Consider the following 16,430-nt stretch of genomic DNA (forward strand, 5'->3'; position numbering starts at 1 on the left):
TATGCCTTATGGAGGAATAATTCTAGGAAGAGGAAAGGGCAGATGTCCTGGATCCAGTGATTTAATTTTTCTTTTCAGACTCCAGATGTTTTGTTCTGTTTCTAGAATACCCATGTGAAACTTAAATTGGAGCATAACTAGCATATTTACAGTGGTGCCACTGTGATGAAAATTACAGAACTCAAATTATGAATTTATTACCTCTGATTATAAAAAAGTTGCTACAACCTTTTCATTACCCATCTTAAAGGATTATCTTTTAAAGATAATGTACGCTTTCTATGGTACTGTCTGCTTTTCTTTGAGATTCCCAGTAGCAGCTGCAGTGTATATCATTATGCATGCACATGCATACTTAGAAGTTAGTATTTCTTCATATTACTGATTTTTTTTTGTACCGTAGAAAGTGAACTTTGGCCTGAGGTTTGTTTCATATGCATGACTCAAATTATTACAAAAATGTGCTACGTTTCACATACCTTGTTATGAAATAATTAAGTGGATAATGCAGGTGATAAAAATAAATATGAATGTGTAACACAAAATATATCACTTTAAAATATTTTTAGTGAGGAAAATGCATACGTTACCTGTCTTTTCTTTCCTCTGAACTTTTCAGTAAGTTTAACCAGGTGATACTGGTTGATAGATGTTCTGTCACGTTCATCTCATTTTGTCAAGCATTTAGGTACTTCAATTTTATACATAATTTGGTCATCTTAGTGTGAGCTGTACTACCTTCATTAGCCTAGCCTTTGAAGAGGAATTTCAACCCAAACTGTCAAATAATAACCAGCTATTTTCTCTTTCTCCCTCCTTTTCTTAGTATGCGCGCAGGCCATCTTTAAAGAACAAGTATTTATTTAAAATTCTGAAAGTTTTTCCTTACTGTTTATTTTATAAGTAATTGTGGTAACTGCTAACCTTTTTGGTGTACGTGGGAGAAGGTTTCTGCAACAAACTTCAAATATTGTTGGAAGAACGCACTTTTAAATTAAAGATAAGCTTGTCAGAAGAGGTGCAGTTTGTTTCAGACAGGCAGGGCTGACTGCCTTCATAGCTACTGTCAGCTCTCTTTATCTTTAGAATTTAGGGAATTATATTCTGTTTTTCCATAAGCTGTTATGCTTGCTTCCTCACTATGATGTTTGTAACAAATAAGTAGCATCAGGTGAGGAAAAGGCATCTTGCACTTGGGAAGTTGTTGGGCTTTTCTGTGATCCTTCATTTCTGTGGAATTTCATCCCCAGGTTTTGGACCGGTCCCTCAAATTGTAGAAAGCCTCTTTGCTCAGGAGGAATGTGGTTATAAACCATGATCTTGAGGTGGGAGATTCCACTGGTGTGATATTATAAGGTACGGTTCATGCACACATTGTTTCTCAAGGAATGCTAAGGTCAGAGTCCTTAAAGTTTAAATCAACCACAGGAGCCAAAGGCAAGCCTGAGACAGCTCGTCTGTCTGCTGAGGAATACTGCACTGCTTTGTACGGCACAACTGGGCTCCAGAAGTCTTTGTGTCCACAGAATTGTATGGCAGTACCCCATCCAAGGTTTGAGATAAGTGAATAAGGCTTATCTGCAGAGTGGGGTAGGAAATTGAAGAGTGTTGTTCAGGTTTTTGCAAGGTGTATTTATGCAAAACCCAGGATAAATAACTCAAACTACTTAATATAAATCCAAACAGCACTTTTATTCAGGAGGTCATGACCACAGTCTTAAATAGGATGGGGAAAAATCTATTTGAAGGAGTGAAGTAATGTTACCTTTTCTAGATAGAGGATGAATCAATTTGGAATGGAAGCTTTTAAATCATGGTAGTTTATGATGACTCTCTTCCCAAAATACCAATTTACTGATACAGCTGTGTATGTTACAGCTGAAAGTGGCCCTTGCTTAATATGTAAATATGGCTTTCTTAAGAACTCTCTCTTTATTTTTCTCTTTAAATTTCTTATCCTCTAAGCAAAAGAAAGTACGGTACTTATGTTTGAACAGTTCTATATTTAAGTATAGAAACATTCCCTATTGTGACACTTTGTATATTTTTTTAAAGTCAGAAAATAAAGAGTGAACTTATTGGACATTTTTTTTTTAATATGAAGAGGGGTGTTTTGTTTCAGAGACATGTATCAGCCCACTTGGGTGTGAACTATAACTCAATGAAATGCAAAACATTTTTTATGGGTAAACTAATGGCTATTGATAGTATGTTTAGCATAGTTTACTTACACAGTTACAAAAGTATTTTCTGTACTTAAAATAGACTGATTAGTACAACCAGAAACAATTAGTTTTACAGACTTGATAACATCTTTTTTCAACAGAAATTGTATTAATAAAAGAAAAGAAACAAGTTTTTCTCTTCCCTTCAAGTTTGAATGAATGGACACTGTACCAGGGATGATTCCCCATGCATCTAATCTGATTTGTCTTGGTTGCTGTATTTTTTTTTTTCCTGTTGTCTTTGCTTAACTGATGCTGCAGTGAGTAGCTTTAAGGAGCTAAATGGCCAAAAATGAAAACTGCAAAAGACCTGTCCAGTTTGGCTCCCTAAACTGGCTTGCTCAGGATGAGAACACTGCTGCTGAGTCAAAGGAGGGGTGGGGATTTTTGTTTAGGGGACAGGGAGACTGGTTTAGACTGTCCTGGAACTTCATCCTCAGACCTTGAATAGATTATTGCTATATGCAAATATATGCTGCTTGACTGGTTAATCTGCAGCCCTGAAAATTACTGCCAGTTGCTGTAATTGATTTATTCATTGTTAGATGCCTGCAACATACACAGCTTTGGAAGCAAAGGGTAATGTTAACCTGCTTTCGTAGTTTGTTTTGAGAAGCGTCAGATGGAGTAAGTGCTTGAGACATCCATCTTAACTGCTGTGGATATCACATACCACTTAACCATAGCACAGGCTCGAGCTTCCGATGTCTCTGCAGTTCTTATTCAAATGCTTCTTGACAGTGCCAAGAATATAGTGGCTGTTTTCTACAGTTTGGGGCAAACAATGACGTAGGCTTCAAAAGGATCTTCTATACTTGTCCTTGATACAGCATGTATATTAGAATGGCATATACTGGTAATTACTTTCTATGAAAATTACCAGAATTGGTTGGTTTTTAAGGAAAAGTGCAAGTTGTTTGCTCAATTTCATCTTAGAACCACCCTCTAAAATTTTGGTTATTTTTCTTCAGTGAGCTAAAACAAACCACTTACCAACATTTTTACAATTTCAACAGTTTCACATTTGTTATTTGTGGAAGACCTTCAGGCTTTGTTAGAAGGTGTAGCAAATAAGTGCTTCTTCAACATGTATTGCAAGAGCAAGATTGACTTACTACAACTTCTGGCTCTTTCTCATTTTAACATTAACACAATCATGTTTAAATGGTTTTAATAAACTCTAATACGTTGTCACATGTTGCAAACTTATTCACTTTATTTTAAAATGCAATTTTTTAAAAAATCATACATTCTGTATAGGTAATGTGTACAGTATCTGTTACGATTTATTTGTATAAGCCAGCTGTTTTGAGATGAGACCTGGAGGTACGTGGTTTAGGAAGGATACAGTGCATAGATTTTATAATTAAGTCTCTTAGGTGCATTGTTCCTAATGTGAGGCCGTCATGTTACGGAGGGAATACATAGCAATGGACAGCTTGTATTAATGTTCTCATTTGCATAACCTTTTTAATAAAATGGCTTAGTTGGCTGAAGACTGTCTCTTGTTATAGAGGTGAAATGACATCACGCAGCTAAAACGTGAAGATTGGAAAGACTTCTATTACAAAACACGAACTGCATTCCAAGAAATTATGGAAAATAAATACTAAGAATGTAAAGCTGCAACTTTATATGGCCACCCAGGCGTTCTGTCAATGTTGGTGTTCCAAAACCTGAATGGTTTATTCAGTGATGTGCCTCTCATTGGGAGATGGTGCCAGACAGAACCTCTTTTGCTCCCTAGTCAAGTTTCTGAAGTGCTCTTAAATAACAGTTCGATCAAACATTTGCTAATTAGCTGACAGAATTTTTCAGTTAAGTTGGGTACTTCTGTTGAATTTCACTGTGTAGTGCAATTCTTTGAGGCACATGGAAGTAAAATAGTTATAATAAAGCTACAACTTAACGAAAACTGTATGGTAGATTTAATACTTGCAAAGAAAATGCTGAGATAGCAGTATCATTTAAAGTGACCGACCTTCAGAACCCCTTTCTAAATGGTTATTAATAGTAGTTTTTTAGAATTTCTTTGCTTTTGCCAAATTGTTAGTGTTATTGTTTAGCCATGAAATAGACTTGACTATTGGTTTGAGTAGGTTGAAAAAAGAAAAAACTTTCAGAGAGCAGTCTAAACTCTAAATAAGTCACTAACTTCAAGGAAAAGAAAAATCCAAAGTCCTCTGCAGGTTTTTATGTGCATGTGGAGGGGGTGGGGGGAGAAGCACAGCTCAGCTGTTAAAGTATAGATTTCCTAAAATTATTGTTTAAAAGATTGACTTTCTTTGTCAAAAAGGCCCCCAGTCTTCAAAAGTTTGTGATCTTTTCAATCTGAAGCTTTGAAAAGGTCTTTTGCTGTGTGGTCTGCTGAGAAGGCCAACGCACATTGTTAATACAGCAGACCTGTTCACATATAACAAAGAAAAAAATGGTTGTAGGAAAAAATGACATGGCAAGCTGGACTGTGTAAATAAGACGAGTTTAAAAAAAAAAAAAGCTAAAAATGTGCTGGCTGAATAATCCGTGGCAGCTTTGAAGAAGACACATGACTCTGTTTGTATTAATCACAAGATCAATTAATGGCAAATTATGGAAATAATGCAAAATTGGCTTTGAGAAAATGACATTTCACTGGAAATCAAGCTGAGGTGGAGCCACAGCAAGGAAAAAAATGCAAGAGACTAGGTATACAGTAGCACATCTTAGTTAAATAACTATTTTTGACATTAAAAAAAACACAACACATTTTCAAAAAGCCTTGAATATTAAGAGTTCCACTGACTTCAGTATAAATGAGGTGAAGCTTTACTGAAGTATCTTCTTGCAGTACAAAGTAGTGATTAACTTCCACTTTTTCATCCTTATTTCAGTAGCAGAAACGATGCAGCTTGGTTTCCAAGTGGAAGTTGCAAAAGCGTTTGTCTCACTTTCAAGTCCCATGTATAGCATAGCTTGCCTCTGCATTTACAGCTACAATGCTTCACGTTCCTCAAAGCTGCCCGAAAATTCACGGCATACACCTCAGTTGCCCTTCATGCTTCTTACTTGAACATTTGCATTCAACCCCTTTCTGTCCAGGGAAGGATTTAGCTCTTTTAGTGTGATATGAGGTGCCAGCAGGATGCAGCTGTGTCATGGGGCTTCTGAAGAGCTCCTTGAAGGTCTCTGGATGCTTCCTTGGTTTTGGCTTATCCATTCAAAAGGAGGGAGTTGCTTTGCAGAGATGGATGGTGGCTAGTTGGAAGAATACACTTAATTACAGTGTAACATACTTATGTAATCAAAGTAATTTTGCATAGAGCACTGCAATTTGCTGTATCATAGAGAGTAACTTCACTTTTTTCCATTGAGAACGTCAGAGTTTCACGCATGTATGCTGTCACACTTTGAGTTTAAAGTTTACATAGGCACATTTTGGATAAGTTGCAATTCACTGTAGTATTGTTAAAAATTCCTGCTTTTCACACAAACGTTTACACAGTAGCTCATGCAGATGGACCTTATGTATCATCTTAAATTTGAGACAGATGAGGAAATTAAATGATTTTCCCATCTAATCACCTACCTACTACAGGATGCTATTTGAGCAGCTGTTTTTAGGGGTGGACAGGTGCACTGATCTGTTCTTTGTTCAACTGCTTTCTGTATGAGTGGAAGACATTTCCAAAATGAAGTATGATGATAGTTTTCTAAACATTCTTAGAAGGTGAAGACTTAATTCTGTTGACTTTGCACATACAATCTCAGTTGCACCATTTGAAATGGTAGAAATCAACATACAGCCAAGCATTTTTGTGAGTTTGCATGTATGTAATAAAGTAAGATTGGATCACGTATTTTTAAATAGCTTTGAAACTTGGGAGACTTCTTGTGAATTTATGTATTTATATTTAGAAAATACCTAAAGTTGTGTTAATAAGAAGTTTGACAATTAAAATATCTCTGCATGCCGAAGTGGATGAGTTTGTATCTTTATTAGCATTCTTGTTAACAGTACATGTCAAGTTGATACGCAAAACAGCACGTCCTTGCAAACAACCTTAATTTCTGGTAAATTGCATTTTGGCAAAGAAGATTGGCTTTTATTTATGGTTGTTTTTTTTTTTTTTTTTTCAACTTGAATGGAATTGTGTGTCAGAAAGGAAGGTAAGGCCTGTACTCTGAAGGCAGAATTTGCTTTAAGATGTAACTGAAGGATAGTCTCCAAGTCTGGAAAATGCTTGTCAGTGTGGGGATTTTTTCTCCTCCTCATTGCAGTTTTCAAACACATATGTTGCTGTGGGTTAGAAGGGCAGAGCTGGGAAATACCGGAGGGGGAAGCGGCTATGAAGGGTTTTGGGCACAGGGAGGGGATGGGTGATTTTGGCACCTCAGCACTGGCAGACTGCAGTCTGGCCACCCCACTTGTTGAATGAGAGGAGGGCTGGGAATCACAGAATCACAGGGTTGTAGGGGTTGGAAGGGACCTCAAGATGCCATTGGTCCACCCCCCCGCCAAAGCAGGTTCCCTAGAGCAGGCTGCCCAGGTAGGCGTCCAGACGGGCCTTGAATATCTCCAGAGAAGGAGACCCCACAACCTCCCTGGGCAGCCTGTCCCAGTGCTCCGTCACCCTCACCGTGAAGAAGTTCTTTCTCATGTTGGTGCGGAACTTCCTGTGCTCCATTTTGTGGCCATTGCCCCTTGTCCTGTCCCCACAAACCACTGGAAAGAGGTTGGCCAAATCCCTCTGTCTCCCACACCTCAGGTATTTATACACATTGATGAGATCCCCTCTCAGTCTTCTCTTCTCCAGGCTGAACAGACCCAGGTCTCGCAGCCTTTCTTCATATGGGAGATGCTCCAGGCCCCGTATCATCTTTGTGGCCCCCCGCTGGACTCTTTCTAGGAGATCCCTGTCTTTTTTGTGCTGGAAGCCACACTCCTGCCTGAAACTGAAGAAACTGAAAAGTGGAGCTGCAGGAGAGCACTGGTCGTCCCCGGCCGTGGCCACACTTCTGCTCCGCTGCCAGCACCGTGCCTTGGTGGCATGGCTTCACCTCTCTGCCAAGCGTCTTGCTTGCTTCTGCGGTGGGATGCGATTCTGCGTGACCTCATCTGGCAGATGTGTGAACGGCTGTTGGCTTTACCAAACGTATTTGGTACTGGTGAAGCAACAGAACACTTGAACACATATATTTGGATATAGTAAAATTGGCATATTTGTTTCAAATCAAGTTTTTAAAAGTCAAGTAAAGTCTGTAAAATTTTAGTCAGCAGATGAACTGTATAGGAAGAGGGTCAACTTCCATGCATGTGAAAATTGAGTGATCAGTGAGCCATCGAAGGCTTTGGGTTGGAAGGGACCTTTAAAGATCACATAGATCACAAAGATTGCCCCTCTGCAGCAGGCTGGGATGTCTCTCACTAGATCAGGTTGGCCAAAGCCCCGTCCAGCCTGACTTTGAGCACTTCCAATGGTTGTTGGATGCTTTGATGGGGCAACGAGGAATATTTCCAATGATGGTGGCCTATGGAGATTCTTCCGAAGTCTAAAATAAATTGTGGGGTTTGTCACTTTAAAAGATACTTCATAAAAATAGGCCCTGCTTTCATGTTTTGGAGTGCTTTTACTATATACAGCACTTCAATCTTTTAACAAACGTATTTATAATAATACAGGCAAGGGACACTTCAATCAATGGCGAAGTTTCTAAGTATTGAGTAAAGGCATTTTTTTTCTGTTCATGAACTGTAGAAACTGCTGTAAAAATGGGGATAAGGAGGTGACACAGCAGAAAATGATGCTCATAAACTGCTTTAGTGGCATAGGTGAATGTTTTCTCACTAATGGGTGACACTGGTAGATGTTTGTTTTAATTTATGGTACCTGGCAAACCTATCTTTGATCTTAAGGTCTTTTACCCCTCATGTTCCCAATGTACAATGTCCTCCAGTTTTGTCTAATAAAAGGCATTTAAAAAAATACATAGCCTTTTTTGCCCCCCTCCCCCTTTTTTTTTTTTGCTTTAAAGCTGATCCTGTACAGATTCCAGTGAAGGAAATCAGTTGATTACCAGCATTGTGAGTTTGAGTCATGAATGGGAAATAATCTTTGACACTGAAGGTTAGTAAGGGGGAGGAAAAAGGAAGCATGTCATCAACCTGGCATGATTGTGCACCTACTCCAAGCAATAGTTGCAGTCTGCATTTCAGTTTATGATGAGAAGAGTAAGAAAGAGCTGTACTGGATTCTATGAGGTGTAATTCTGCTGCTGATACTCCTCTAAAACAGTCAGTGGCATAAAATACAGCTCTGCGGTCTACACAGGGTCTAAGTCATTGCTTTGGGTATTTTTGCTGCGGAAGATTTCACTGGCTTGTTTGTTCCATAATATCTTTCTCTGGGAATTTGGAACGTGTCATTCTTTAATCAGGGCCACCTTCTTGAAAGATGGTAGGACTGCTGAAGTTTTTGTTTTTTTTCAGTTGACCTGTACCCCACACGGCCTGTGAAGTCCACCAGAAGGACGTTCTGTGCCTTCACGTCTGAGCTGCTGCCTTCCCTGCTCTCGCTTTGTAGGTGCTGGGTTGCTAGTGGATCTGAAAGGAATTTGTTTTACTCACTCAACAAGAAACTCTAAGACTCCTATTTTTTTCCTTACTTGAAACTGGGAAGGCCTCAGGAAAGAGGTCATCTTACAGTCATTTTTGATGCTTTATTGATACGCTGTTTTTTATATCTGTATATAGGAATACCTGCAAAAAATTGCACTGTCCTTTTACTAAATAAATTTATCCGCAAAAATTTTAAGTGAATCTATAAAAAATAGTATTTATTAGTAGCATTTTATAATTTCACAGGAAATCTCTCTTAAAATAAGCAGCTTCAGTTTCCCCCACAATATTGGTCAATGGTAGACAGGGAGATGAATATCCATCTATCATTTGCTGACATTCTTTAAAATTTTGATATCTAGCTGCAGCTTGTTACAAACTTCAGTGGTTAATAGGATTTAAAGTGAATGTGGAAACATTACTGTATAATTTGAAATAGCTGTTCAGATTGAAAAGGCTGTAACAATTTTATCTGGTCCTCTCCTCCTGCCCAACTCTGAGTGATAACAATATTTAGAATTCCTTTCAAAATGTCTTTGGAATGATGCTAGGCATTTCCCTGTGTAATTCTTTTCTGTACTTTTAGCTTTTCAACTGTTGACCCCCTTTCTTGTCTATGTCTTGTCTACAAAAAAAATGGCCTTTTTTTTTTTCTGGTCATTTTACTATAAACCTTCATTTTCAGTACTGTGATTTATTGTAGAAACTCGTCTGTGGATTTTCATTCTCCCAAATCCTTTTCATGAACAAGTGGGGTCTAGTTTTGAAGCTAAATTTGCGTCAGTATTTGTGATGATTAATGTTTTGGATCTTAATATCTCCAAATTTGATTACTGCAGTATTTCCTAGCTTCTTGAAATCTTCTTTATCTGTCCTTCAGGGAGATGGTTTTACTTGCTGATACATAGCAAATGCAGTTGGTTTATACTTTTAGACAGGCACTTCATGGTCAGTTTATTGTTCAGGATGATTTAAAGCAGGATCAGACAAAATAGCATGGTTTGCATACTAGCTAAATATCATAAATAGCTGTTACTATGACGAAAGTAGTAACTGTAATAAATGTTTCTGAAAAGTATAGTTTAACATCTGTGATTTGAGTGCTTAATGAAGTTAGGTTTGTACTTTCGAAGAATTGAAGTTATATTTTCAGGTAAATGAGTCAGCATAAGAGATTAATGCTTCTAGGAGTTCTATTTTGGTATCTAACTCAGGTATTTCCATTGAGAGTGATGGCATTCTGAGTGAAGAGACGGCTTAAATATAGAGTTGCATAGTATGTAGAACAAGGTGATATTAAAATTTAGAAATAAGTATTAGAAAGTAAGATGCATTGTGTCAACACAGTAAATTTTTATAATGCTGTGTTTATGTATTATCTTTGAAATGTTTTCATATGAGTTGCAAGTAAAAAAGGAATGTTATGAAGATATGCAATGATATATAAATATTCTTGATTTGTGTTGAGGAAGTTAGAGAGCAGGAATTCTCTTAAAGAGTAAAAGAAGGTAAACGTTGACTTCAAAATGTAGTATTTTTGGAAGTGATTGTTTCTCAAGAATGTAACACTTGTATGGCCATCTGAAAACCACATTACAGTTTCATGGCTAGGAGGATGAATGTGCATATACACAAAAGTTTCGTCTGTAATGAACAGAAGAGAGATTGTACAATGACTCAGGAACATAACTCTTTGTGAAAAATTTGTTTTTACTCCAGTACTGCTGATTTCAGGACAATTTCACAATACTATTTGTTATTGGAGATCAGCCTTATTTGGAATTGGATTTGAAAAGTCTGATTTCCAAAGTTGGTGAAATTGTGCAACTAAACAGAAATTGAAGATCGAAACAGTCATTCTTAAAAAAAAAAAAAAAAAAAGACACTGGTGTTCTCCTGAAGGTGAATAATACATTTAACATTCTTTTACAACTTGTAACTGTTTTCACTCTTAGCAGTAGAAGTCTAGGGAATTGCAGTATGATTTGGGGTATTTTTAGAAGACTGCGGTTTCCTTTGCTAATTTGATATGATTCCTTTTCAGAAATGCAAACAAAAAGATCTGGTGTATACATAAGTGCACCCAACTGTTTGATTTGCACCTACAGCTGGGATACTGGGGAAGAAAAATGTGCTTGGAACTTGTTACGCAAATGGAAGACCAAGTGTCCCACTTTATTTCACAATTACCATCTAGAGTATTACCACAACAAATAGCTTTTTCTAACTAGAATGAGGTTTAACCAGCTGTAAAACTGATAATCAGTCATGCTATTTCAGAAACTGCAGTGAGTGCTTTTTGCCTTGTCTGTGCAGTAATGAAAATAAAGTCCTAAGAGCATTGAACGTACCTGGAATGTTGGTTTTAGATAACCAAAGAGAAATTTTATACACTCGGTACTGTTGGTTGTGTTTTCACTGAATCAGAGATGAAGTTGCATCTCAGGAAGAGGATACAAAGCTGTATTGCATATCCACCCATTCCACACTGGAAGGATTATTATCATGTGGAAGGAGAAGTGAAATAATGTTGGACACTCAGCCTTCAGTCTATTATATCTAAATTTTGGAAAACTTTTAATATAAAACTGTATGTGTATATATTGGTAATACTATTTCCCAGATATGCATGTTAGCTTAAAATAGATGTGTTATTACTTAAAAAAAATAATCACTAAACGATAAATAGTTTTCCTGTTCTGTGTATCACTAAGATGAGAAAACCCATTTTATTCCATCTGGAGCCAATACTAGGTACTTTCAAATATTTTCGTTAAGCTCATAACCTGCTTTATAGCAATGACACTTGATTTGGTTGTTGCCAGAACTGACCCCAGCCTCCATTTTTTTACGTTTGAGGTAAGATGCAGTGCACCAGTAGTTTCAGAGTGCTGGTCTCCGTTGATAAGCTCTTCTCCTTTTCCTTGGGTATTTTTGAGTTTGACCCCTTAATGTCCTCTTTTGTACAGAGGATATAACACTGGGCCTGAAGAAAGAACAGCCTCTGTTTCATTTCCTTGTAATTACTTGTTGGGATTGTAGCAGCTTCTGTAGGAATAATGAGACAGTTGCCCAGAGTAATAACATGAAAATGAATGACTAGAATGGGAACTAGATTGAACCAAGAATCTGTCTAGCCTAATACCCTGTTTTCATCAGTAGCCAATTGCTAGAAATGCCTAGGAGAGGGTGTAAGAGAAGGAAACTTCCTGTCCTGTTAAAATCTCTCAGCCTGTGGAGGCAACACAGTTCAGGAGCTTCCTGAGGTAGTTGGAGTGTTTTCTGTCTCGTAGCTTTTGACAGCTCCAACTCTGTTGAATCAAATAGCCTTCAGACCAACGTGAGCTTCTTGGCAGCAGAAACATTCCATAACAATAAGTTCCAGCTTTACTCTATGATGTGAAAAAAATCTTCCACGATGAGTCTCTTGCATGCTAGCTTCATTTGCCTTCCATCCTATTGTTAACTGGGATCCAAATAGCAAATTATTTTAATGAGTCACCACATATGTAGGAGAGCAGATCTAAGGTGATGCTCTTTGTATTGCCTTTGATGCTCTGTGTATTCCAGTTTGTGTTTATCCATCTCTTATCTTAGATATGACAGCAGTACAAAACAAAACCAAGTCACAATCTTCCGCAGACAGGCCATCATCCCTGATTGATGACGCTGTGACAATACAACTCACGAAGAAGCATTGTTTTACAAAATTTCCTGTCAGCTCTTCTAACAGCACTGTCTAGCCAAATAATTTGTGGCATTTCTGAAGGTTTACATGGCATCCTGACAATAACTGAGCTCTGTTTGATTGAAACTTTTTTACAGAATTGAATAAAGGCACCCATCATAGAGTAGTCTAGGAAGCAAGAGGCCTTTGGAGGTCTTCTGGCCCAAGCCACTGATATGCTCTTAAGCAGGTCCATTAGATGATGATGGTGTTATGGTGAGTTATGTTTTCAAAATCTCCAAATACAGACTCCACCTTATGTCTAGGCAACCTGTTCCAATATTTGACCACTCCATTGGTGGAAAAAACATTTCCATATAGCCAATTGCAATTTCCCATGTGGCAGCTTGTGTCTGTTGCCTGTTGTGTTAGAATGCCGTCGGATTGATTGGATGCAATTTGCTTGCAGTCATTCAGTTATCTTTTTCTTCATCTATCTGGAAATAGCTTCCAGAGAGATTAGCTTCATAATTGTCCTGGGACCTGACGCTAACTGTAATTCAGGCCTGTAGTTCATCAGATCCTTTTTCATGCCCTTCCTGGAGATGGGCATGACACTTGCCTTTTTGTAGTTATCAGCAACCTCCTGAGTTGCCGTGACCTTTTTAGGGTGGTAGAGAGCAGCCCGGTAATGATTCTGACTTGCTCCTAAGCTCCCTCGGATACATCCCATCGCGGTCCCAGGAGGAGAGTGGTGTGTGTCCCAGGAGACAGCAGCAAAAAAGCTCACCTGGTCTTTTCTGTGCCTTCCGTCACTCTCTCTCCTACCCCACTGAGAAAGGATGCCCACATGTACTTACTTTTGGTGCTGATTTGCTGATAGCAGACTTTCTTACTGCCCTTCATATCCTTTCATTGCCAGGATCTGCATGTCTGTGTGCAAGGATGTACAAGTATGCATATATACTGTGGTTTTTGCAAGGGCAGCGTAACTCTAAAGTTTGAGAGAAGTAGGTTTAATCACAGTCATTCCAATATATAGTTGCTGGAAGAGGAATCTGCAAATTGATTCATAATACAGAGTATATAACAAGATGCACTGGCTGGAAGTTATGGCTAGATAAAGTGATCAGAAGTCAAGAGCTGTTATTTTCCCCAGCTTGTGATTGACTCTGATAGAAATTTATATTTTATAATGAATTCTTCTTACTTCTAAAGCAAGGTTCTGCACTTGTCCTGATGTTAAAGTCTTATTTTAAAATCTTAAGATTTTAGTGACTAAGCAACCATTTTTTCTTTCATGACTGAATTATTTTATTGATGAAGTAGTTGAAGAATTCCTCAGAAGAAATTACCTGATCTCTTCCATGTCCCTTTGGACCGCCTCTTTGTCTAACTAAGGAGGTCAAAGGTCTTACCAAAATCTGTTCCCAACATTATGGGTTAATTGTTTGCAATGTCAAAGTCCTGACTGATCTTCTAGATGAAATACCTAATTAATATCTACTTATGCACATAATAAACTTTTTGCTTAGGGACTTGAAAAATGAGTAATAACAGTAGAAGATTACAGTAGACCCTCACTTCATCAGGCTTTCTGAATTAAGTCTGTCAAAATCTGTAGAGAAGAGGTTCCTGTCAACCATACTGTTAAACTTTTTTTTTTTTTAAGCAATAAAGAAAATCCATATTTAAGGACTATCTTCTGCTGAACCAGACCTTTTTGGACTAATTGGTGTGAAAGCTGACCTTAATGGTGCCGACTTGCATGTGCTCAGTTCAAATGTAATTGTAGAATCACAGAATAATTCAGCTTTGAAGACATCGGGAGGTCATCTGGGTTCATCCCCTGCTCAAAGCAGCTACTTAATGTCTATGCCAAGTGTGATTCTGGTCTGTTTTTTTAACAGGACAGCCAGTTATGTGGTTTTCTTCTCTTTTTATTTTTGCCACTATTTCAGTAATAGGAAATTTCTTCAAATGATTTCATGACATATTCTTTTTATTCCAGAGAAAAACATGGAAGATCAAACACTTCTAGTTGAACTTACCATTAAATCTAGTTAGTATTCCTTTCCACTGCAGAAAGCGGAGGCTAGTGACCTCTTAAATAGCTTTTTATTATTGAAGTTGGTGAGAAAATTTCAGTTCATTGATGAAAAATAGTCCTCATGAATTTTACATGGGATGGAAGATTAGTCTAATCAGGCCCTAAAAGCATATGTTTTGAGTTTCAGCAGAATTCATCTACAAAAGTTCCTGTTACACTTTATAAAGCCTAGAATATCTCATTAGTAGTCCTGACACAGGAATTGGAATTTAATTGGTATTTCTGTTATATTAGGTATTTAAACATATTTTCATTATCAAAGAGTGCATTATTTATTTGAGAGACAAAATTATTAGTAAATTTGATTGCAGTCGAGTCATCAGTGAAGGTTGTTGCTAGGGTAGGGTGCATATTGGATGGTGGAGAAGGATATTGCACTGTGCTTGTCTGAAACTCCAAGTGAAGTTAATCTTATGTATGAAGTGGGAGTTATGCTTTATGGACACACAGTTCTACTAAAGAAAGTCACTAACCTTTCTTCAAACTGATTCCATAGAATTAGATGCCCTTTTTAAAATTTATAATAGAAAAGATAAAGCCTGTGTTAGCTAAGATTACGAATGGATACAAATACTGTCATTTTGCCTTAAAAAATAAGGCGTTCATATAATGTTTTCTTGAAATATGCTTTTAATTAAATAGGCTAAAATGATTTGTAATTTTCCTTTGTCAAATCTGTTTATGTGAGACATTTTTTAGGGCTGCTTAGCTTCTTTGGATTAAAATGATTATCTCCTTACCAATATATAATGCATATATATTATTGCAAAAATAAAAATTGGTTTTCTTTATGTTGATAAACTTTTGCTTCAGTTATTTGAGATATTGGTGGTTGGTATAAATTATTATGCATACTCATTTTGTTTAAATTCCGTTAATTTTCTTCCACTGTTATTAGGTAGGTACTCATTCAAAGCAAATCTTAAGCTAATTGTGTTGTGTGTAATACTAGGCAATGGACCAAGAGTAGTTTAAGGGTGGGCAAGGTCTTTTGACTTATCAGCATTTAAAATTATTTTTACCCGTTTTCTTTTTTTCTGTCTGTTTACATGACATTACATTTTTCACGCTCTCTCTTACCTGCAGACTCCCTTTCTCCAGGCAGTCATTTTTACAATTATTTCCTTTTCCAATTGTTTTTCATAAAACATATCCACATGTTAGTATGTGAACAGCAGTAAATGGTAAAACTCTCTTTTGACTATTTCTATTTGACATGAATTGTTTCTCCCCTGGTGTAGAAACAGTGCCATTTTTGCTAGTATATGGGTCAAAGCATTCTGATGCTTCCTGGATTAGTCTGGTTGTCTTGACCTTTTCAAAAATAAAAATAAAAAATCAATCTGTGACAGTAAGTGTTCTACATTTCTCCATGTGGCATGAAAATTGTTTACTCCAAAGTTAGGTGTGGTTTTGATTGCTTCAGTTTTATTTATCACTTTAACTGGAAATCAGGGTTCATGGAATTATATTTTAAGATATATGTGGTGCTACTGATCAGTATGCTGACGTCAACTTTGAGGTTAGGCAGGAGATACTATGATAGGCAAACTATTATTTATTGGGGTTAGAAATATTCTAAACAGTCGCTGATATTTTTAGTGCTGGGAGGTTTTGTAATCATTTGTTCTGAATAAGTGATTGGGGGGGAAAAATAAAAGTCCTTTTGTTACTTCTAGTTAATCTTGCTTTTAGGGGAGGATGATTCTAAATGGCATCTTGATTTTTTTTCTTTCAGGTCTCGTTTTTTACAATTCTAGTTACTATAAAGCAGCTTGTTGCAATTTTCATTATGTACTCTAATAAGTGTTCTTTTTTAGTTGTCAGATTGGT

General features: G+C 37.2%; 1 protein-coding gene and 1 long non-coding RNA gene across 3 annotated transcripts in view; both read left to right on the plus strand.

Annotated features, from left to right (window-relative positions):
- ROCK2 (Rho associated coiled-coil containing protein kinase 2) overlaps nt 1–16,430 on the plus strand; it is a 103,357-nt gene that overhangs the window by 16,802 nt on the left and 70,125 nt on the right. The gene's annotated exons all lie outside the window — the stretch shown is intronic.
- LOC121068375 lies at nt 861–10,680 on the plus strand. Its single transcript, XR_005818837.1, has 2 exons — nt 861–1,356; nt 5,096–10,680. It is a non-coding gene; the product is annotated as an uncharacterized LOC121068375 (long non-coding RNA).

The sequence above is a fragment of the Cygnus olor genome, chromosome 3 (assembly GCF_009769625.2).
Source record: "Cygnus olor isolate bCygOlo1 chromosome 3, bCygOlo1.pri.v2, whole genome shotgun sequence".
NCBI classification, from domain to species: Eukaryota; Metazoa; Chordata; class Aves; order Anseriformes; family Anatidae; genus Cygnus; species Cygnus olor.